The sequence below is a fragment of the Chrysemys picta genome, chromosome 6 (assembly GCF_011386835.1).
Source record: "Chrysemys picta bellii isolate R12L10 chromosome 6, ASM1138683v2, whole genome shotgun sequence".
NCBI classification, from domain to species: Eukaryota; Metazoa; Chordata; order Testudines; family Emydidae; genus Chrysemys; species Chrysemys picta.
The window spans coordinates 89,308,027-89,330,312 of record NC_088796.1 but is presented as its reverse complement, the minus strand read 5'-3'; the positions used below and the strand labels follow the sequence as shown (position 1 = coordinate 89,330,312).

The following is a 22,286-nucleotide window of genomic DNA, read 5'->3' as shown; positions in this document are numbered from 1 at the left end:
GGAGAGTTCTCTGAGAGGCCATATGTTTGTTATAAAGCACTGAAGTACAAGACAAACTCAAACAGTATGTTCGGAAAACAAAGGCACTTATCCTCTTGCGATTTGTGGGTGAGAAACTCTCTCTGCTGCGTACTAGCCCTCAAGTTTACAAGATCTTGTTATTATCACTACCACTTGAAGATAACAGGCAGTAACAAAACTTCCAGTTTTGTTATGCAGCTAGCTGATGAACAGCAGAAGAGGTATAAAGTGATCTGTAGGAGAGAAAGGAGGATCAAAAATTTAAATAGAGAGAAAGAATAGGATGCTTCACGCGCAAGTAGGATACTGATGCCAGTAGAAGAAAGAGAACCCCAAACCAACAGCAGAAGCGACTCCAAACTTTTCAGACACTTACAAGCCAAGACCAATATAAACAGTGAGGCGTAACAGCAGCTCCCCTCCACTTACCTGAAGCAATTTCCTTTCCTAGCAACCAGTGGGGAGGAAGAATGTTTGGCTTCTCACAAGAAGCACCAACAGTGTGCGTCTGGCTAACAGGTGGCTGGCCAGTTTGTCCAACCAATGTTCAAATGTAGAATTTCTCTGCTTCCTTCCATAAAAAGAGGGAGGTGGGGGAAAAATTGGTTACAAGGACTACAACTGGGTCTACTACACAAAATACCTTATCTACAAGGTTATAAAGTTCAGATTATTCAAACCAGGCCAAAGATATAACTGGAGGGAGAAGACATGATTAAGTTACCATAGACTGTTCTTTTATGGTAGTTGTCTGAGAGGACACTCATATTACAATAGAAGAATGCACATTAAACAAGCGTTAGAAGACGGCAATAAAAAATCCTTATAAATTTTCAAGAAGCATGTTGCCAATAACCTGTTCATATTACTAGGCAGAAAATGTTTCATTAACTTGTATTAACTAACAACATCTCCAATTTTTATTTCTTTATCTTTAAACCAAGCTGTACAACCCTAGGGAATTTAGAGTTAAGGTTACACATAAGAAATCCCAACATCTTAAAGAAAGAAACAAACAGTTAAGGCACCCAAACAACCTTACCTCTGCCCTGTAGTGATATCATGCAATAACCATACAATTATGATTAATCTAACAAACACTAAAAAGCTGTAAAATGATTTTTAAAGACATTAGATTTTTTTCATCCCCACCCCCCCGTTCCATCACTGTTACAAGGGTATACATAACATAAGCAAGCATGGAAGAGTGCAACGAGCAGGCTATCACACAGGCAGGATATATCCGCATCTTATTTCTTCAGCTGGTTGTTTACTGTTTGAACATAACTGCTATTCAGAGCAAATGAGATTTCTACTATACAGTACCCGTTTTTGTTTGCAACAAATAGATATCTTAGAAGTTGACTCTCTAGTCTTAAAAGAAGTACAAAATAGAAGAGTTTTTCAGCCAGGTATCAGGGAGAAACCCAATTCCTGGCCAATATACTCATTGTCTGGTCATGGTGCTTACATTTTCTTTCCCCTCTCCTGCTTCTTTTGGCAATAAAGATTGAGAATACAACTGGATGAGTTATAGGCTTGCTAAGGAGTCTTGAAACTTTGTGTGCTGGTGTATATGAAAGTGAAAAGGACAATGCTAAGAGAGATGAGACGGGAGTGGGGATTAGAGGGGTGGGAGAGAAGAAATTGATTTGATTTTGGTAGGGAGAAATGTTTTCCAGGAACATGGTGTTATAGCAGAGGTGGGCAAACTACAGGCCAGATCCGGCCTGCAAGCCTTTTTAAGCTGACCTGTGAACTCCCGCTAGGGAGCAGGATCTGGGGCTTACCCCGCTCCTGCACTCCAACCGGGACCCAGATTTGAGGGCTGCACCATTTGGCTCCTGGAAGCCGCAGCACGGCCCCGCTCCAGCCGGGGCACAGGGTTGGGAGCTGCACCACACGGCTCTGGAAGCCATGGCATGGCCCTGCTCCACACAGCTCCCGGAAGCTGTGGCATAGCCCCACTTCGGCTCCTACGCACTCCAATGGACCCACTCCAATGGCCCCCGCCGGCGCTCCAATGGGAGCTGCAGGGGCGGTGCCTGGCTGCACCTCCCTATAGGAGTCAGAGAAGGGAACTGCCGCTGCTTCCGGGAGCCACTTGAGGTAAGCCTGCATCCCTGATCCTTTCCCTGTGCCCCAACCCCCTGCCCTGATCCCCTTCCTGCCCTCCAAACCCCTCTATCCCAACCCAGAGCACCCTCCTGCACCCCAAACCTCTCATCCCCAGCTCCACCCCAGAGCCCGCACCCCCAACCAGAGCCTGTACCCCTTCCAGCACTCCAACCCCCTGCCCCAGTGCGAGCTCCCTTCTGCACCCTGAACTCAATTTCTGGCCCCACCCTGGAGCCCTCACCCCCTCCAGCACCCCAACCCCAATTGTGTGAGCATGCATGGCCCACCATACAACTTCAATTCCCAGATGTGTCCCTCAGGCCAAAATGTTTGCCCACCCCTGTGTTATAGGTACCTTTTCACCCAAGGTAATGGGCTTACTCACTGGGCAGATGGGTGTCAAGGGAAACCCTTCAAGCACTAGTCCAGGGGTAGGCAACCTATGGCACCACCGGTCTGGGGGCTCTGCATTTTAATTTAATTTTAAATGAAGCTTCTTAAACATTTTAAAAGCCTTATTTACTTTACATACTATATTTTAGTTATATATTATAGACTTATAGAAAGAGACCATCTAAAAACATTAAAATGTATTACTGGCACGTGAAATCTTAAATTAGAGTGAATAAATGAAGACTCGGCACACCACTTCCGAAAGGTTGCCAACCCCTGCACTAGTCTATCACAATGGCCCCCCGATCTTGGTTAACGTCTTTAGGTTTTCTTAAAATACAAATAACTGCATGTACAACTTCCAAAATCACATAATGTGGGTCAGCTGTTTCACCTCCTCTAGATTTGTGCTAGTTGAGTGTCTGACTGGCTCCTCTCTCAGGATTCATGGCTAGAGACAGAGGGGTGTGTGTAGTACATGTGTAGGTTTCCTCAATGCAAACCTTTCTGGCCTTGGTTTTTAGGTTGCATGCCTGGGTACAGTGCAGATTACTTAATGGATGGAGTGAGTGGTGTGGAGTCACATTATTCCAACACTGAGTTCCTACGGGGAAATTGCTTATTCCCTCTTCACACGTGGAAAAATGGAAGGTCAAAGATGTTTTACAGATGTGCTGGGAGGTTAAATTAACTGAAATTCATAAAGCATGTTGAGAGTTTCAGATAGAAGCTGCTATATAAATGCAAGGTATTAACACACGCTTATAAACCAAAGACCAACTAACTTCTTCCCTTTCTAATACACTTTTCTCATTTAATGCTGTGGTACTCTTGTAACCATTTTAACCTGTTTCTGTGCGCAGTAGTTAGGGCTGCCTGTGGCTGGAAACCTCAGAAACCCAATTTATATGCGCATTTAGGATATGTATGCTCTGCTACATAAATCACTGACGTAGTTTAACCATAAATTTAAAGCTCATGAACTCTGGTGTTTAGATGTTTCTGGTTGAATTGGAAAAATAGCCAAAGCTTAAAATGTTAGGTTTCAGAGTAACAGCCGTGTTAGTCTGTATCCGCAAAAAGAAGAACAGGAGTACTTGTGGCACCTTAGAGACTAACAAATTTATTAGAGCATAAGCTTTCGTGGACTACAGCCCACTTCTTCGGATGCATATAGAATGGAACATATATTGAGGAGATATATATACACACATACAGAGAGCATAAACAGGTGGGAGTTGTCTTACCAACTCTGAGAGGCCAATTAATTAAGAGAAAAAAAACTTTTGAAGTGATAATCAAGCTAGCCGAGTACAGACAGTTTGATAATAAGTGTGAGAGTACTTACAAGGGGAGATAGTCAATGTTTGTAATGGCTCAGCCATTCCCAGTCCTTATTCAAACCGGAGTTGATTGTGTCTAGTTTGCATATCAATTCTAGCTCACCAGTCTCTCTTTGGAGTCTGTTTTTGAAGTTTTTCTGTTGTAATATAGCCACCCGCAGGTCTGTCACTGAATGACCAGACAGGTTAAAGTGTTCTCCCACTGGTTTTTGAGTATTTTGATTCCTGATGTCAGATTTGTGTCCATTAATTCTTTTGCGTAGAGACTGTCTGGTTTGGCCAATGTACATGGCAGAGGGGCATTGCTGGCACATGATGGCATATATCACATTGGTAGATGTGCAGGTGAACGAGCCCCTGATGGTATGGCTGATGTGATTAGGTCCTATGATGATGTCACTTGAATAGATATGTGGACAGAGTTGGCATCGGGGTTTGTTACAAGGATAGGTTCCTGGGTTAGTGGTTTTGTTCAGTGATGTGTGGTTGCTGGTGAGTATTTGCTTTAGGTTGGGGGGTTGTCTGTAAGCGAGGACAGGTCTGTCTCCCAAGATCTGTGAGAGTAAAGGATCATCTTTCAGGATAGGTTGTAGATCTCTGATGATGCGCTGGAGAGGTTTTAGTTGGGGGCTGAAGGTGACAGCTAGTGGTGTTCTGTTATTTTCTTTGTTGGGCCTGTCTTGTAGGAGGTGACTTCTGGGTACTCGTCTGGCTCTGTCAATCTGTTTTTTCACTTCAGCAGGTGGGTATTGTAGTTTTAAGAATGCTTGATAGAGATCTTGTAGGTGCTTGTCTCTATCCGAGGGATTGGAGCAAATGCGGTTATATCTTAGAGCTTGGCTGTAGACAATGGATCGTGTGGTGTGTCCTGGATGGAAGCTGGAGGCATGTAGGTAAGTGTAGCGGTCAGTAGGTTTCCGGTATAGGGTGGTATTGATGTGACCATCGCTTATTAGCACAGTAGTGTCCAGGAAATGGACCGCTTGTGTGGATTGATCTAGGCTGAGGTTGATGGTGGGAGAGACTGGTGAGCTAGAATTGATATGCAAACTAGACACAATCAACTCCGGTTTGAATAAGGACTGGGAATGGCTGAGCCATTACAAACGTTGACTATCTCCCCTTGTAAGTACTCTCACACTTATTATCAAACTGTCTGTACTCGGCTAGCTTGATTATCACTTCAAAAGTTTTTTTTCCTCTTAATTAATTGGCCTCTCAGAGTTGGTAAGACAACTCCCACCTGTTTATGCTCTCTGTATGTGTGTATATATATCTCCTCAATATATGTTCCATTCTATATGCATCCGAAGAAGTGGGCTGTAGTCCACGAAAGCTTATGCTCTAATAAATTTGTTAGTCTCTAAGGTGCCACAAGTACTCCTGTTCTTTTTAAAATGTTAGGTCATATTACAATTGAGCACCAGTATAAGAGCCTGAATGAATAGATAACTGTGATACCGATCTCATACACATACAAAGCTTACGTTGTGGATGGACGGGGTTGCAGATTTAAGAGTGTTTGATACCAAACTCTGTTTCTGTTCTCTTTATATATTTAAATACACTTTGAATGAGAAGTTTAACTTTGAATCTCCTGGATTTTGGCTGTTTTTATGTACATAAAACTGCAACTCCAGCTTAAAGAAGCATTTTTATTGGAAAATTTTAAAAAATATATACACTGGACCCTCGGAAGAACGTGCATCTACATAGCGCGAATTCGCATATAATGCGGTCGCAGCCATGGATCCCAAATTTAATTACTTTAATTGCAATTCATTTTAACGCAGTCCCCGCGGTACAGTACGTGGATCCCAAATCCTGTGTTCTAGCGAGGGTCCAGTGTAGTTGTATGCAGGTTTGGTCTGTTGGGTTGTTGGTAGTCCTAATGGTGGAAGTTGGACTCTTTCTCTGTAACTGGTAAACTTTGAGCCCATAGAGGGCTATTACTTCATTCATATTGGACTATATGGAATATCAACTGGAAATCTAGTAATTAAAAATATGACTAAACAAAACCCCACACCCCTTATTTTTAAATTCCTGTAGATACTATACCTGTTCTGAGTGGGCATGGGGTAGATATGGTATCTGAAAATACTTCTAAGTTTTTATTTTAATTCACTACATTTCAAATTGACAACATCTCTTTAAGAAAGCTGTAGGTAATGCTGTCTGACTGCCAGCAGTAAAGGAATATCTTAGTGTGGGGCAAGTGGATAGGATCAGAGGATTATTTCTTTTGGTTTTTTTTTTAAGGGTTTAAATACAAGTTCACTGCATGGTCTAGCAGACTATTAAAGAGAGATTTTGATAATTCATCAGTACACTTTGCACACAATTCTCCAGTCATGTGAGTTGCTAACATTAACAGCCCCATTCTTTTCTTTCCCCATCTCTTATTGTCTCCTCCTGTTTTTTCCCCCTCTTCCTGTCGTTATTTTTCCCTTGACCTAGAGCATTCAGACACTTGAACTGCACCAAAGTGCTTTTGTGGGCTTCAGAATGAAACAAATTGATATCTTGTGATCCTAGTTACTTTAGCTCTGTAGCTGGCTCCACTTGTAAAGCACTTCAGTACATGTTAATATGTGGATACTGCATGCACCCATAGACTCAGTTGTCCACCAGCCAATGTCACAAGCGAAACAGTGCCGGATTGGCCACTTGAGGTAATGCTCCTAGAATCTCAAGTAAAAAGTAAAAATCTTATTCTGCCAAGCCTACATGTAACCCTTCTGCCCGTCAGAGTTGGCAGCAACAAGGGCCAGGTTCAGTATCTAGGGGTTCCGTTTCAATAACAGAATGCAAAACCAGCTCAAGCCCCCACCCAGTGACCTGGGACAATTACATACCACCCCCCTAAGCGCCTCTTGCAAGCACAGAGCCTGAGTGTAGCAAAAGCCTTTTAATAAAGGAGGGAAACACTGCAGCATTATGTTGGGGAAACATCACACAAACAGGATTCAGAACGCAAATGAGCAAAAGACCCACCCCCAAGTAAGTTTGGCAGTGTCCTTTTCCCCTCAGGGTCTTAAGTACAGCAATCCAACAGTCACCCCTACCCACAGTTTCTGTCCTTGGTCAGTGCAGCCCCCAGAGTTCAGAAGTTCATCTGCAGAGTTTACCTCCCAGCCTGGGTGGAAGTGGAGGAAGGTATGGGGGTCAGCTTACATGCTCCACTACTCGGGTCCACCGTCGATTGCCACGCCTCTCCACGGGGTTCTGCTACAGTTTTCACCACCAGCTGCTCCTCTCCGCCAGCAGTCCTGCTGGCCGCTAACCAATATGTCTTCAGCTCCCCCTCACCCTCCCTTAACACAGCTCTCAGTGATTTCAGCTCTTTAGTAACTTTAGCTCTTTAGTGATTTCAGCTGTTAGTGGGGGGGGGGGGGAAGGCAGTGCTGACACACTCAGAACCACTTGGCCAAATCAGGAATCAGTAATTTCAACTCTGCGGAATGTAACAAGACTCCTAAAGAAGTCAAAAATTAGCTCTGTTATTACACAGTGGAGAGAGGAGGGGTCAAAGTGGTATTGTGGGCACCTTCTGAGGGCCCTAAACACCAGGTACAGATATGCATCCCCAGCCTCTCTCAGTTCACTGGGCTTTGGAACCCATGTCCCTTGCCTAGCAAGTGCTATTTAGTTGAGGGCGAGTCCCTCTGTCATAAAATGCCAAGTAGAATTCTACTGTCCTTGATTCCATAACCAGGATAACACCACTTTATTACTCCTGCCCCCAATAACAAAAAGACTGAGGGTCCCACAGCAGCCAAAGTGACCATTTGGGCAAGTAGTTCCTTCATGCTAGGCGGGGTGGGTGTGCCCATGCAAATGAGATCAGCCCCTGAAGTCCTTTTCCACAACTCACCACCACATGTCAGGGTAGAGCTCATTCTGACTTTGCTTACATACACGTAAGACAATTTTGCCAGAACTTATCAGATTGACCAAAAAAAAAAAAAAAATTAAGAGCTATCCTAACACCAAGCAAATGGGGTACTTTCTACATGTGACAGATCCCCATCACCACCCAAATAATTGAGATTTCAAAAATCCAAAAGATGTTAGATTTTTAATTAAAGTTTCAATCTGTTCGAAAACTTGAACACCAAGCTTTGTCTTCCTAAGACAAATCAATATTGATCAAACTAACATCAGATCATTTTCTCTGAACTGAGTACACTAACAGAATACGTGAGATCCTCATGATGCAATGATCCCAAGCCTGCAAAGCCTAAAGCAGGTGCTTACTATAACTCACATAAATAGTCCCACACAACCCAGGTGAGTAAAGTTACTCAGGTGCTTAATTATTTTCAGGATTGGAGTCTATTTCTCTTTTTTTAAGCTCTTGCTTATACAGTAGACCCTCAGAGTTACAAACACCTTGGCAATGGAGGTTGTTTGAAACTCAATAAAACATTATGGTTGTTCTCTCAAAAGTTTACAACTGAACATTGACTTAATACAGCTTTGAAACTTTAGTATGCAGAAGAAAAATGCTGCTTTCCCTTTATTTTCTTTAATAGTTTAGGTTTACCATAGTACGGTACTGTATTTGCTGGCTGCCGTCTGGCCCCCCACAGCAGAGCTCGTTGTCTGGAGAGCTGGCTATCGCCCAGCCCCCCACAGCAGGACTCGGGGTCGCCGCGCAGCAGAGTCCGGGGTCCCTGCCCCACGTCCAGCTCTCCGCTCCTGGCCCCACTCTGTGGAGGAGTCTTTGGGTGGAGGGCACTGAGGATAGGTGACTGTGGGGGGGCTCTGTGGTTCTCAACTTGTGACCCAGTTAACACTTTGTGGGCCTCATATGCAGCCCACAATGATAAATAGGTTGAGAACCACTGTTCTACTGTAATGCAATTATTGATGTAATGGACAAAAAATGGATGTATGAACCCAACCACAACACAACGGATGATTTTTTTGTTTGAGGATACGATTTAACAGGTTATTGAGCAAGAAGCTTCTTGAACATTTAGAGGGATTAAAAAATGCTTGTACCTTGAAACAAGGTATAGCAGTAGATACAATGTTTAGAATATATTATTTAATGATTTTTGTTCTACTCAAATGATTACACAGATGAATAGAGACTAAATATGGAAGGATGCCAACTTTTTATACCTACACACTATGGAATAAACTACAAAAATACAGGAAAACAATTTGTGAACAATTAGAACAGAATTAAAACCCTCCACTAAAACCAATGGTGGCACTCTTCCTATAGATGTTGCTGTTCCTCACAGACAAGAATTTCTGCATGTTCTTGTTTCTTGTGCATCACACCAATGGAAAACAGAAAGGATCCTGATGGTACATCATTGGTGATACTGGGAAACTTCAAAAATCCATGAAAGAATGGCTTATAAACTGATAAGCAGCAAGATTTTTCAAGACATTTGGAATGTTTGGTTAGACAAAATAGTAAAAAAAATAGACTATTACATTCATAGAATCATAGAATATCAGAGTTGGAAGGGACCTCAAGAGGTCATCTAGTCCAACCCCCTGCTCAAAGCAGGACCAATTCCCAGCTAAATCATCCCAGCCAGGGCTTTGTCAAGCCAGGCCTTAAAAACCTCCAAGGAAGGAGTCTCCACCACCTCCCTAGGTAACGCATTCCAGTGTTTCACCACCCTCCTAGTGAAATAGTTTTTCCTGATATCCAACCTGGACCTCCCCCACTGCAACTTGAGACCATTGCTCCTTGTTCTGTCATCTGCCACCACTGAGAACAGCCGAGCTCCATCCTCTTTGGAACCCCCCTTCAGGTAGTTGAAGGCTGCTATCAAATCCCCCCTCATTCTTCTCTTCTGGAGACTAAACAATCCCAGTTCCCTCAGCCTCTCCTCATAAGTCATGTGCTCCAGACCCCTAATCATTTTTGTTGCCCTCCACTGGACTCTTTCCAATTTTTCCACATCCTTCTTGTAGTGTGGGGCCCAAAACTGGACACAGTATTCCAGATGAGGCCTCACCAATGTCAAATAAAGGGGAACGATCACGTTCCTCGATCTGCTGGCAATGCCCCTACTTATACAGCCCAAAATGCCGTTAGCCTTCTTGGCAACAAGGCAACTGTTGACTCATATCCAGCTTCTCGTCCACTGTGACCCCTAGGTCCTTTTCTGCAGAACTGCTACCTAGCCATTCGGTCCCTAGTCTGTAGCAGTGCATGGGATTCTTCCGTCCTAAGTGCAGGACTCTGCACTCCCTATAGATGTCATCCTGCTAAAGCATCCAGTAGGACTTTGATTTTACAAACATAGGGCCTGTTCCCAAAGAGACCTGATTTACAAGTTACACATGCATGTAAGTGTTTTCAGGAACAGGCCCAAAGACCACAAGCCAGGAAAGCACTTAAGCATGTGCTTAAGTGTTTTCCTGAATCAGGGCTTAAGTTTATAACATCAGAATCCTACTAGATGTAGCAAGAATCTCTAGGATACTTGGTGTACACTTATCTCAATATCCTCCTGTGACGTTTAGGGATGCAATCCAGACCAGCGAGAGGTTGTGTCACTGCCGGCCCTGAATGCCATAAAATGCTCTGCTCCCAGAAAGCATACACCAAGTATCTGTGTGATAAGCAGCTATGTTTCAGTAACTGACTCCACAGCCTGCTTGTTACACCACAGACACACACTGACCAGCTGTTGTAACCAGCTTTGGTTACAACAGCCAAGTGACCCCAACACACTACCAGTCCTGCATTTCCCCCAAACCATCTGCCCTGAGGCAACCAACCCTCTCCTAGACCACTCAGAGAAATAAGGTTTGTTTGCTCCGTTAAGAGAGAATACTCAGCAGCTTGCCACATTAACTGGAAACTCCAATTCAAACACAGCATTGGGTTGGTTTAGATTAAAACAAAACTAGTATTAACAACAGGACACAGTTAAGTGATGCCAAGTGAAAAAGAAAAACAGGTAGATATAATTACAAGCAAATAAAAGTGCTAACATGCATCTACAAATCTAGAACTTAATCTAGCAAGACACAGTCTTTGTTTAAGATGATTTCACTCACTAATTACTCTTGGTCCAGCATGGCTGACTCTCTCTCAATCAGGACCTTCCACAGATGTACAAGGTGCAGGTTACCCTTGTCATCTTAAGCGTTCACTGCCCCTCTCTTTATAGGTCCAGTAAACCTTTGAAAAGCATCTCTCTTAAAGTTCATTGACCCTGCTTCAAGAAACAGGATGCCTTCCTGGGAGTGCAGTCTCCATCCTCTGCTGACAGTTATGCCCTTATCACCTCCCCTTGTCAGTTTGATGGTTTTGTTTAGCTTTTATGTAAATATAGCCTCATGGTCTCTGATGACCAAGCTGGTTAAACAAGCAAATACACAATTTTTTATGATCCAAACATGCAGATCTCCCCCTGCCCCAAAACCATCTTGTGAGCTTTGATGATTCTATTTGACCATGAAATTACAATTTGCATATGCGGTAATCTGCTCCATTCATATTCAAGACCAGGGCAGACTTGTTTTTACTTTGTTCAAATACAGACTTTAAAACATAGTATCAGAGGTCTTCCATAACTCCACATGCACCATTGTCACATATATTCCTCAATTATATTATTAACTAGTGTGGTTTTAGTTCTCAAATGACATCTCACAAGGCATAGTTTGTACAAATACCCTTGCAGTAGTGCATAGGGTCTGAATACAGGGTAGTTAGGGTCACGCATCTTCACCCATAATTTGGGTGACAGAAGCTAGTTACTATAGATTGGTCTGAGTGATCATTTGATCAGAACAAAATGTCCTTCCTTTTAGTAGTAAACATTTATATTATGTTAGTGCCCAGAAGTTCCAGCTGGGATTGGGGCCTCACTGTGCTTGGCACTATAACGCAGAAGAGAGAGAATCTCCATCCTGAAGGAGTTATAATCTAAAGCATACATTCAATTCTTTTAGAGGAGAAAGTGATCACTTCTTCATTCACAGATTTGGTGGACAAGTTCCAGATTAAGGTAGTACAAATGACAATCTCTACCAATCGTTTGGGGAGAGGGGGTTGGTTTGGTTTTTTGAGGGACTGGTTCATTTCTGAAAGAGGCCATTTCTACAACGTAGCTATACAAGCTTAGAAGTGCTAGCCAACGGAAACTTGCTATTTTCCATTCTAAATTAGATTGAACTTCAGCGTATATTGCTTCATTTACTAACACTCATGAAACTCCAAAGTGCTTCAGGGAGATTTCAAATTTGATAATATCTAGAGGTCTCTGTCTAAGGCACAAATTCAAAAATCTACTTTCTTTATGCAGCCCAATTCACATTTTTAGTGATCTGAAATATCATCAATTCTTCTTAATCAGTTATTAAATTTGCAGGACTCTCAGCGATGTTTCAAGTGATCAACTTTATGTTGTGCCTAACTCTACAGTAACACCTTGTTTTACAAGTAGTTATAATTAATATTGCAAGTATCTACACTTATTCTAGAATGTTGCCCATGGCCAGTCTAGTTTCTAAGATCTTTGATACAAACACTTTTTTTTTAAATAACATATTTTCTGAAAATTCTTTAAGAATGAAAGTCAGTCAACAGCAGAAATAAAGATACACAATTTGTGGGGATCAGCTCTCTTCCTCTAAAGCAGTTTTAAAAACAATAAAATGTTTTAGTGTGTGCTCCATTCCTATTCACAGAACCTACCATTCCCTAATAATTTTTCAGATATTTGAATGCATACCATAGATAAATGAAGTGTGAGATTTTGTGCAGCTAAAAATGGATACATTCAGGGAGGTTAAGTCTATTAATGGCGATTAGCCAGGACGGGTAAGGAACAGTGTCCCTAGCCTCTGTTTGTCAGAGGGTGGAGATGGATGGCAGGAGAGAGATCACTTGATCATTACCTGTTAGGTTCACTCCCTCTGGGGCACCTGGCATTGGCCACTGTCGGCAGACAGGATATTGGGCTGGAGGACCTTTGGTCTGACCCAGTATGGCCATTCTTATGTTCTAAATTTGCATGGCTGTGAATTTGAGTGTTGATATCAATATATTTTCCCCATTTCATAGCATGGACACCTTCAAATTGCATTGAAAATATTCCTTCCTTAAGAAGCTGTTCCATATTAGAAGGTCTTTGCCAACTCTGGTGACTACAGTCTTTTGGATAAGTACAGGAAGACAGAAATGTAACTTTACCAATTGAATCAAAGCAAAAAAATCTCTTCATAACTAGGAGTCTCATAAGAAATTAGAGAGTCTATTTTCAGACCCGCAATAAAAATTGAGTATAAGCTCTTGAAGCTGGAAAATCTTTAGAGAGGATACTTTTAGGTGGACTATTGTCTTGTTTCCTTATATTTATTTTTTCTACAAATATTTACTATACAAGAAAACTAACCATCTCAAAAGTTTACACGCTACCACATTACAGTAAAAAGCTGGTCTTTGTCAAGGCTAACACTAACCTGCAGTTTATACAGAGGCATTTAAAAAGGCTTATACAAAGCTTTATGAAGGTCTCGGACACAGTAAAGATGTGTGGAATAGTTAGCCAACAATAGATCACAAGAATTCTTATGGGAGCAGTATTACATTTTTGCCCTAGTGTAGTGTATTTAACAGAAAAAGAAAGAGAAACCCTAATTATCACTCTGAAGTTTAACAAATTTTAGCAAGTGCAATCCATATCTGAGAACTGTCTCTGACAGAGAATTTCCAGTGATTGAGTCTCAGTCACTACAACTTCAGCTGGAAGTATTATGTAGGTAAAATGATCTTCCTTTCCCCACTCCCCAACTTTTTTTAAAAATTAATTTAGGCTGTAATTTGGCTACTAATTTGTTTCAGGTTTGCCTGCCAAGCAAGTTATAACAGAAAGAAAACATGATCCACAAGAACAGTTCACCTATTTAGAGATTTAACTTCCCATGAATGTGTTTAGGGTGGGAAGTCCCAAACTACTTTGGCAATAAACATGATAAAAAGAAAAGGGCCCCTAAAAAAGGGGATTCACATAACTAGCATTTTGAGTGGGGAGCCACATAGACTAGCTAGTAGGAAATGCCAAGAAGAGGTGTGTGGTTTAAGCCCCATCCCTCAAAGTGAGTTAGGCCTGGTCTACACTACACAGTTTGGTTGACATAAGGCAGCTTATGTCAGTGTACACACGACAGCCTTGTCCCACAGATGTAAGTACCCTACTACACTGACATAATTCCATCTCCACAAGAGGCGTAGCGCCTATGTCGGTGTAATTGGGGCAACAGTCTCTGTGTAGACCAGGGGTTCTCAAACTAGGGGTTGGGACCCCTCAGGGGGTCGCAAGGTTATTACATGGGGGGGGGGTGGTCACGAGCTGTCAGCCTCCACCCCAAACCCTTCTTTGCCTCCAGCATTTATAATGGTGCTAAATATATAAACAAATGTTTTTAATTTATAAGGGGGTGGGTCACACTCAGAGGCTTGCTATGTGAAAGGGGCCACCAGCACAATAGTTTGAGAACCACTGGTGTAGACACTGTGTTACTTCCATCAGCTATTGACTGTCAATTTCATGCAGCCATGAAATTGACAAGAAAGCTGGGCAGCCAGAGCCCAGCTGTCCCCAGCTCCCCACTCCCAGCTGGGCGGCTGCCCCCCGTCTAGTCAACATGTTCTAAGGCAGCCTACAAGTACATCTACAGGATCAGGCCCCACAGGCAAGATAGGTTGGGAATACCTAGTTTGTGAATCCAACTGGGATTTAGGTGTGAATTAGGTGCAAAGCTGCTCAGTGGTGTCAGGACTGAGGCGGCTGCATGTATGGCCACCAGCAGAAATTTAATCAGCTTGGGACTTTACTAGAAGAAATTTAGGCACCTAAACTTCCTATGTGATTACAAGGCTAGACAGCAGATGATCAGTGTTATGAGAATCTAAATGTTTGGACTAAGGTACCTAGAATGGCAGCTAAACACTAAAGTCCCTTTTTTGAGAATCCCACCACTCAAAATCAGATGATTCCACTGAAGAAGGGATGGAAGGGCGGGGGAAACTTTTCTACAATCAGAAGACAATTTTTACTGAAATGTTCATGAACATCTGGGCCAGACTAGTGATCTTGTGTTGTCATGAATGATGGATTCACTACTGAGGCTTAGCCTCCCAGTATAGAAAGAGTACTGTAGAAGCAGCAAGCTCAAGTCACAGAGGGAAAGGATTCAGAGTAGCAGCCGTGTTAGTCTGTATCCGCAAAAAGAACAGGAGTACTTGTGGCACTTTAGAGACTAACAAATTTATTAGAGCATAAGCTTTCGTGGACTACAGCCCACTAGCTTATGCTCTAATAAATTTGTTAGTCTCTAAGGTGCCACAAGTACTCCTGTTTTTTTAGAGGGAAAGGAGCACCTTTGCTCTGCAGTGGCTTCTATAGCCAGAGAGAGAAATGAACCATTTCTGGTTTATACTTTGAGGCGAACAGTCTAGCAGCAAAATGAAGTTAAGAATACAGAGCTGAACAGCAATAAAAAAAAGCCAACTGCTTCAGAGGGAAAACCTTCAGTAACTCAGTTGTCCTCTACAGCAAGTTCCACATGTAGTTAGCTAAAGAAATGAAAGACCCTTATGGTCTTCCCAAAGCATGTTCTTCACACCGAGTTTAGAGAAACAGTGGAAGAGCACACAAGGGAAAGGGAGAGACAAAATGCAAAAAGTAAAAAGGGAAAAGGGAAAAAAGAAAGGGGAGCGATAAAATGCAGAAAGAGAAGAGATAAGGAAATTAAAAGCATGTGTTGTACTGATAAGGGGAAGGTGGTGAACAAGGGACAAGGTGCTAATAAACCCCTTGTTCACCATTCTGTTAGAAAAGTTTAGCATTCTTTGAGATTGTGTCAAATCATCACTAGCTTGTTCCCACTGTAACAACCATTTTAAGATTTAATTAGGCACACATTACTAAGCAATTTAAATATGCCAAAACGATCTCTTTTAACAAGTTCTTCCAGTTACAAAAGGTGTTTAAATAAGAACTTATACCATCATAGCCACAATGCTCTCATCCGTGCCTCTTAAAATGAAGTCATAATGCTTAGAATAATGAACATTTGCAGCAACAGCTATGCGGTCATAAGTATAAGACTATGACGGTTTTACAGGATTTATCACCAAAAAATAAGTATTCAAAAACAGATATGCAACAAAATGAACACTAACAGCTACTTGCAAAGTAAATTACATTTTGCAAAAACCTTTTCTTGTTCAGGTCATTCAAGTATGAAAGTTCCTCTAAAATTATATCACTACTTTCCCATCATTATGAACATATTTCTATTTTCCTCCATATCAACATTTGTATTACAATTGTATCTGAAGACCACCACACCCAATCCAGATCAGGTCCCCACTGCATTAGGCACTGTACAAATATATAGGAATATATGATCCCTGCCCCAAAATTTACAACTGAAATCTTACACCTAGAAGAGAAAGAAAAGAGTAAAAGCTCAACTAACTTTGATTGTCTAAACAGTTAGAGATGCTTGATGTTTGTAAAGAGTTACACACAAAAGTCTCAGAAATAGCTTACCATCTCCTATAAAGTATTTTTTGAAAGTACTGGGGGGGGGGGGGAATAGCTCACTGGTTTGAGCATTGAACTCACAACCATGGGTTTAGAAGGCCAATCCTTGAGGGGGCCACTCAGGGATCAAGGAAAAATCAGTACTTGGTTCTGCTAGTGAAGGCAGGGGGCTGGACTCAATGACCTTTTGGGGTCCCTTCCAGTTCTATGAGATAGGTATATCTCCAGATATTATACACCACATACTTAAGTAACTTAAAAGCCTCACTGAGGCACTTAAGCACTTTTGAAAGTGTCACCAGTAATCCCAGTTCCTACAAATCAATTTCACAGCACTTCAATAGAAGGGTAGGGGGGAAAGACAAGTGTTATTTAAGTGCAAAATATTATTACTGAGACACTAATCTATAGAGTTTTAAGAACGTTATGTTAAGCAGATTCCTGGCAGGTTAAGTGCACTTACTAAGCGTTATTTCAACAGTGGTCATTTATGTACAAATACTTATGCTCGTTTGCCTACACAGTTAGCACAGTGGAGTCATGAGAGGAAAGTTTTGGAAGGTCAGCAATACAAATGTGGATAAGGCAACATAGTATTATGTATAATTTTCTGCTTTCTAAGGGGGACAAGTTTTGTTCAAGGGCCATCTAACATCACCAGAAAATGTTTGGCACCAAAATACAGATGTAAAAATAGCCACATGCTGTAAATCAGAGGGAGAGCGAGAATGCACTAGTGTAAACAAATTGTGTAACCTAGTACACTTGGCATAGTAGCACTGACTAGATAAAAATACCGAACAAAAACAAGCAATCAGTAAGATAACCTGATAACAGTCCAGACTAAACAACTATTAAGGACACTCAACATTTCCACTGCAAAAGCCACACTGTTTCTCGCGGAGTCGAAGAGTGCAACTAACACCTCCATTACGTTGGCCGCCTTGGGTAGCGATGGAGGTGGGACAGCAATAGCCAGTCGGGGCTACCCAACACCAAGGCAGCCCTACAAATATTTCCTAGGACCACTAGCAGGGACCCGATCTGCATCGGAAGCCCCGCTAACCTCTCACCAGGTGGAGAGGACCGAGGGGTTCCCGTCCCTCCCTCCCTCGCAAGCCGGGCTCGGGCACGTCAGGCAGCCAGCCCGCCCGCCCGCCGCTCGGCTCGGCTCAGCCGGGAGAGCCACCCCCGCTCCAGATCCCCAGCCCGTGGGCAGAGCTCTCCCCACTCCCGCCCGGTGCCCAGCTCCCGCCCACGCAGCAGCCAAGCGCCGGGCTCCCTGCGGGGAGGGGGGGGCGTCTAATGTCCGTCCGCGCCCCGCCCGCCAGCCCGGGCTTCACCTTCACCCCGGGACAAGGCGGCGGCGGCTGCGGTCCGCGAGGCTCGGCCTCCGCCGCCCGGCTCCGGGCACCTCCCGTCGCACCCAGGCGAGAGGGGGCCAGTGGGAAGCCGGAGTCACCCGCAGGCCGGGACAGGCCGGGCGCGGCTCCAGCCCAGCGCCCCCGATGTTTTCATACAAACCCCAGCGGCAGCAGCGGAGACGGCGGCAATAGGAACCTGTCGGCGTCCCGGAGACGTCATCGCGCTCCCGCCTCTCCCTCCCCCCGCGCGCAGTCCCGAGGGAGGCGCGTGCACGCGGCGGGGTGGCGCCCTGCAACTGCAGAGCCGCCCGCCCCGCTGCCAGTCCCCACGCGTGGGCCTTGAAAGAGGGGATACTGGGTGCTGCTGGTCGGGGTCAGCCCGGGTTAGTGCCCTGCCTCCGCCAGCGGCCAATAGCAGAGCTTCCCAGGAAGGTGCAAGAAACCCCCTAGTGGGCAATGAGAGAACCAGATTTAAGGGGGCCCTGGCCAGCCCCCTTGCGTGCATGCATTGTGGTGCAGCCTTTCCTGTGATCGCGCACAGTTTTTTCCCTTAGAGGACCCCTGCCTGTGCCCAGGATGGGTAGTGCTCTGTGCTGAATCAAGGTTACTAGTGAGAAGGCCCTGGGTTGCAGAAGTTGGAAGGCGTGTGGAGAATGAGGCAAAGAACTGCAAAAAGAGAAAGGATGAGCCTATGGTTACAGTTTGTGTGTCATCCAGGTGACCTAGATTCTGTGTGTGCCATAAAGTGCCTACATGACACTGGGCGAGTCACACCAGAAATTTTGCATGTAACCACTAATCATGTGTTACTCATTTGATGGGTGCACAGCTTAAAACATATAGGGCCTGGTTTTCACAAGTGCTCAGCAATCACAACTACAAGGGAAGTCAAGGGGAGCTGCCATTGCTGACTACCTGTGGAGCTAAGGAAGGGTGGTCTAAAGGACTGAGCAAGCGTTTGAGGAACAGGGGTCCTAAATTTTCATTCTGGCTGTATTACTGATTCATCGTGTGGCTGGGGACCTATCACTTTGCCTTTCTTTGTTTTCCCATCTGTAAAAGGGGGATAATAATATATAAATCACAGGAGTGTTAAGAAGATTAATCAGTTAATGTCCCTAATGTGCTTTGAACATATGAAGTGCTACAAAAAATGCTAAGTATTCTGAAAAACCAGGTCCTAGTTGTCTTAAATTTGGTGCCCCATCATTGAGCTGCACAACATTAGTGGTGACTTTTGAAAATGTTGACCTTAATGTCCTGGTGCTTCAGTTTCCCAGCTGTAAAAACTCTGCCTGCCTCAAAAAGAACCCTATTTCCTTTTTCAGGAAGCTCTTTAAAGATGGAGGTGGGTGCAAAAAGAAAATGATAAAAATTCTAGGACCAGATGCTGTGACATGCTCAACATAGGACTCTCAAGTAATTTATGATGTATTCCAAGTAGAGCTAGTTGAAATTTGGAAATTCTGGTTCACAGAAAATTGTCATTCTGAAATTTCAATCAAATTCAGGTCAAAACCAATTTCCACTCCCCCAAATTTCTCACAAACTGGCAACTTTGAAAAACTTCATTCCAGAAACATGGTGTTAGATAAAAGATGATCCCAGATAGCTGGTTCATGAAATTGACATAATTCATGGCAGTTTCACTGCTGCCCACCACTGAACAGTATCATGGAACTGACCTGTGAAACTGACATGGAAAGTGTCTGTAGCAGCTACTGCAGATCCTGGTTTCTACCAGCTCCAGGGCAGCCCAGCCACATGGACTGTCCTAGAGCCAGGGAATCCTAGGCCTAGGAACCGCAGGACTGCCAGGCCAGCTGGCTTTCCAGGCTGCCTGACTGACTCATGAGTCTGGCTCAGCATCAGGAAGCCTGGAAATCCTATCTGAGATTCAACAAAAATGTGTCAACCCTTAAGTGTTTTCACAAAACCACACTTTACCCCAGCCTCTCTAGCTAGAATGGTTCTCAGCCCCATTTCCTTCTCACGTATGCTTCTAACTCTTGCCTGGAGATATCAGCAGGCTGGCCCCACCATCATTTCCCAGCCTTTTTTCGTGGGCTAGGTGGAAATTTGGCTCAGATAATCAAAGACAGAAATAGTAGGTGATGGCAAGAGGACAGCAAAGAATGAGTAAAACATGCAGCTTAAGTATAGATACAAATGTACTGAAAAATTTTGAAAGCTAAAATAAGTTGACAAAAACAGTTCATTTTAGTCAGTAAAGACAGTCTTTCAGAAGATAAGACTTCAGGCAGCTACGTGTGAATGATAAATAATACAGAAGTAGAGTCATTTTTTGACTGCATAGAAAAATAAAAGAACAGTCATCTATTGAAGCAAACAAAGTATAGGACATTTTGATCTGGTTCATTTTTACAAACATTTGTTTTGATCTTCAACACTTATAAAATTATGAACAGTCATTTAGCATAGGGAATTACAGGAAAACAAACAAATGGATGATTGAGTAATAAGAATAAAGTGAATAAGAATAGCTGAAAGACTTGGATCAATGATATAATTCTAAGGACCAAATTATGGGTCAAATTGTGTCCTCTTTTACATCCTAGCAGCCACATTTCCTTCACTAGGGTTATTTGGATATAAATGAAAGCTGAGTCTGAAACTATGCCCTCAGACCCACATGCAGAACTACAGTTCAAGCCTAAAGGAATTGCATATGTATGTGTGGAATTTAGCCCTAAAAATGTTACCATATAGTGCAAGCCACCTAAACATGCATCTGTTACCTCCCATGTGAGCTTCACTCACTCATCCCAATACTAGTTAGAATATAATGAGTACACATAAATAATGAATCAGATGGATTCCTATTCCTAAAATGCTTCCTATTCTACCTGGCTAGATAGAGAGGGGGCATTTGTAAGCATATCACATTGTAAATAGGTTGATGGTAAACTTTTTGTTGTTCAGGTTTTTTTACTTACAACTTTGTGGAATCTTGAAATTTGAAGTATCTTTCAAAAAAGATTCAAAACTACTGGAGTATTATTTATGTGTATCATGAAGCAGTAGGTAAATGTGTCCAAAATTAGTGTAAAAAGAACTGGAGTACTTGTGGCACCTTAGACACTAACAAATGTATTTGGGCATAAGCTTTCGTGGGCTACAGCCCACTTCTTCTGATCTGAAGAAGTGGGCTGTAGCCCACAAAAGCTTATGCTCAAATAAATGTATTAGTCTCTAAGGCACCACAAGTACTCCCGTTCTTTTTGCGGATACAGACTAACACGGTTGCTACTCTGAAACCTGTCAAAATTAGTGTGTTCATCACAGTATACTTTGTAAAGGTAAAGTATTTATAAAGAGAAATGAGTTAAACAATAACTCTGTATGCTTCTCTTGTTAATTTTTGTTTTAAAAATTAGAGTCCCCTTAGACAGCAGTGGAAGTAGTATGGAAGTGCATGAAAGAAGTGAGACTTTCAAGTGAGAAGGAGAGAGAGAAAAAACAAAAAATATATAGTGATACAATTTCCTGATTCTGGGGTTGGTTCTATGCCACCTCCAGCCTAACATGCTTTTGAACAGGGGTTCCCAAACTTAATTGCATCATGACCCCCTTCTGACAATAAAAATTACTATATGACCCCAAGAAGGGGGATCGAAGCCTGAGTCAGCTGGTTCCCCAGGTGGGGGGAGGGAGCAAAGTGAAAGCCCAAGGGCTTCAGTCCCAGGCAGTGGCCTGTAATCTGAGTCCCAACACCCAGAGCTAAAGCCCTTGGGCTTCGGCCCCAGGGGTGGTGCTTGGGCTTCAGCCCCGGGCCCCAGCAAGTCTAATCCCACTTTGGGGTCCCGACCCACAGTTTGAGAACCGCTGCTTTAGAACACCCAGAGCAGTGAAAAGCACTGAAGAATCTGGTCCCTTTTGATAGCACTAGTAGCATTATTAATATTGATTCTGATGGAACAGCACAAGGAGATAAAAATCATGTTATGTTGGGTTAATGACATGAATACAGGATGTAATACAAAGGCCTCAAATAACATTCCAATGGAACTGCATTATCTGGCTGACACTAGAACAATTCCTTCAGAATTATGTTGGTTTAACATGTCACTTAAAAACATTTTGAAACAGCTTATAAACACACAAATTCCCTTGCCTGCAGGGCTTTGGTGTGGAGCCCAGAGCTGGAGCGCGGAACAGCTCCGGAGCAGTGGAGCTGCAGGTTTTTGCCTGGAGCTGGAGCGGAGCCGGAGCACAGCTCCAAAGCCCTGCTTGCCTGTTGATAAGTTATTTTACTACAACTGATAAAACATCAAACCTTATTTACTTTTCATCATTATGCTGCTAACTGCTAACATGTCACTCAGTAGGACAATAAAAACAGATTTAGGGTAACATTTTCAAGAGTGCCCAAGGAGCAACATTATAAAGGTATTTTGGCACTTGAAGATGTAGCTAGGCACCCAGTGGTATTTTCAAAAATGCCTAGATACCTAAATCTCAGTAACTTTCAGTGAGATTTA

The 22,286-nt window shown here is 43.1% G+C and overlaps 1 protein-coding gene across 22 annotated transcripts in view; it reads right to left on the bottom strand.

Moving 5' to 3' along the window:
- Nucleotides 1–18,170, bottom strand: part of AGTPBP1 (ATP/GTP binding carboxypeptidase 1) — a 113,944-nt gene extending 95,774 nt beyond the window's left edge. For 14 of the 22 annotated variants that reach the window (XR_010602326.1, XR_010602325.1, XR_010602324.1 and 11 more), the window contains exons 1-2: nucleotides 17,764–17,901; nucleotides 451–592 (exon numbers count right to left, since the gene is read on the bottom strand). The gene's annotated coding sequence lies outside the window, so the exon portion shown is untranslated. Of the gene's footprint in view, nucleotides 1–450; nucleotides 593–17,763 lie in introns of all 22 variants that reach the window. The other 8 variants (XM_008163156.3, XM_065599431.1, XM_005304315.5 and 5 more) reach the window with 8 other exon arrangements.
- Between the last annotated feature and the right edge of the window lie 4,116 nt (nucleotides 18,171–22,286).